The following is a 2,219-nucleotide window of genomic DNA, read 5'->3' on the forward strand; positions in this document are numbered from 1 at the left end:
ACCCTGGAAAAGCAAATGTGGTAGCTGACGCATTAAGCAGGAAGTCTTTGAATATCTCGACGATGATGGTTAGCGAGATGAAGCTGGTAGAAGAATTCAGAGATTTGAAGCTAGCGGTTCAAGTTGGACCTAAGAGTTTTATTTGTGGCATGCTCACTGTAACAAATGAGTTCATGGAGCAATTGAAAGGTTAACAAGATTCGGACCCAGAACTGCAAGAGAAGAAAAGCCTATTGGTTGAAGGAAAAGCCCTAGAATTTCGATGGGGTACTCAAGTGCAAAAACAGAAGTTGTGTGCCAAGAGACCCTGATTTGAGGATGGCAATCTTGGAAGAAGCACACCGGAGCAAGTTGAGTATTCACCCGGGAACTACCAAGATGTATCAGGATTTGAAGAAAATGTTCTGGTGGTCAGGTATGAAGAAAGAGGTAGCCGAGTATGTTTCATGTTGCTTGACATGCCAGAAAGCGAAGATTGAACACAAGCGACCTGGTGGAGAACTACAACCATTGGATATTCCGGTTTGGAAATGGGACAGCATTTCGATGGACTTCGTGAGTGGATTTCCGAAGACTCAGAAGGGTTACGATGTTGTTTGGGTAATTGTGGACCGTTTGACCAAGACAGCTCACTTTCTGCCTATCAACATGAAGTACTCTTTGGAGAGATTGGCGGAGTTGTACGTAAAAGAGATTGTCCGATTGCATGGTATTCCCACTAATGTCATCTCGGATAGAGATCCGCGCTTCACTTCCAAATTCTGGAATGGTTTGCAATCAGCTTTGGGGACTAAGTTGAGCATGAGTTCAGCTTATCACCCGCAGACCGATGGTCAATCAGAAAGGACGATCCAATCATTGGAGGATCTCCTTAGAGCATGTGTGTTAGAGAACCCAGGGAGTTGGGTTGATCATTTTCATTTGATCGAGTTCACCTACAATAACAGCTTTCATTCAAGTATCGGTATGGCGCCGTATGAAGCTTTGTACGGCAGGAAATGCAGAACGCCGTTATGCTGGTTTGAAACGGGGGAGAATTTGATTTTAGGACCTGATGTGGTTCAGAAAGCGACGGATAAGATTCGAATGATAAGGGAGAACATGAAGACAGCTCAGAGCAGACAGAATAGCTATTATGACAAGAGGAGGAACATTCTCAGTTTTGAAGAAGGCGATCATGTATTCATGAGAGTGGTTCCGACAACTGGTATTGGCAGGTTACTAAAATCCCGTAAGCTTACCCCAAAATTCATTGGACCTTACCAAATTCTTAGGAAAGTTGGACCAGTAGCTTACCAAATAGCCTTGCCACCTTTATTGTCCAATGTACACAACGTTTTTCATGTGTCTCAACTTAGAAAATACATTAGTGACCTGTCGCACATAATCGAACCCCATTCAATTCAGTTAAAGGATAATCTTACGTATGAAACATTGCCATTAAGGATCGGTGATCGGAGTATCAAGACTCTTCGAGGGAAAGAAATCGCATTGGTTAAAGTCATATTGAGTCAAGCGAATGGCGAAGATGCGACGTGGGAGGATTAGGATGCGATGAGAGAATCCTATCCCCATCTGTTCAAATGAGAGGTATGTTCTATTTTCGAGGACGAAAATATTTTAAGGGGGGGAGGATTGTAATACCGTGAATTTTACGATTTTGAATTATAAGATTTTACTAATATTTTCATTAATTATATACTCGAAAATGAATTTCTGGAAATTTTCGGTAACGAATTAGACGAAACTCTAGTTGAGTTTTATTCTTGAAATTTTATTTCCGATTTTCTGGTATTTTTTGGTAATTTTCGGAAACAGTCGTTTCTGAACCACTGTCGGGGCCGAAATACACCCGGTACGGCTCAAAAAGTGTTTTTTTGAGTTTCGTAACTCGGAATCGAATTCCGATCGCGCCGTTGGCTTCGTAATTTTATTTCGAGTAAATATAGACTCTGAGTACACTCATACCTATTTTCTAAATATTTTTCACTCGAAATGCCAAAATCCGAAATTCTAATCGGATATTAGGATCGGGTGATTTATAATATCCGATCGAGTATGGGCTGATAATACTCGGGCATGGTTATCGCACGTGTCCGTGGCGTGATCATTTCGCATTGGGATGAGAGATTTGACTTCCATAAAGCAAATCTCCCATCACTTTCAGCCATATCTCATGAGCTCATCATTAGCCACCCTAGGAGATTTGTCATTATTGC

Source organism: Lupinus angustifolius, chromosome LG07 (assembly GCF_001865875.1).
Source record: "Lupinus angustifolius cultivar Tanjil chromosome LG07, LupAngTanjil_v1.0, whole genome shotgun sequence".
In the NCBI taxonomy this organism is placed as follows: Eukaryota; Viridiplantae; Streptophyta; class Magnoliopsida; order Fabales; family Fabaceae; genus Lupinus; species Lupinus angustifolius.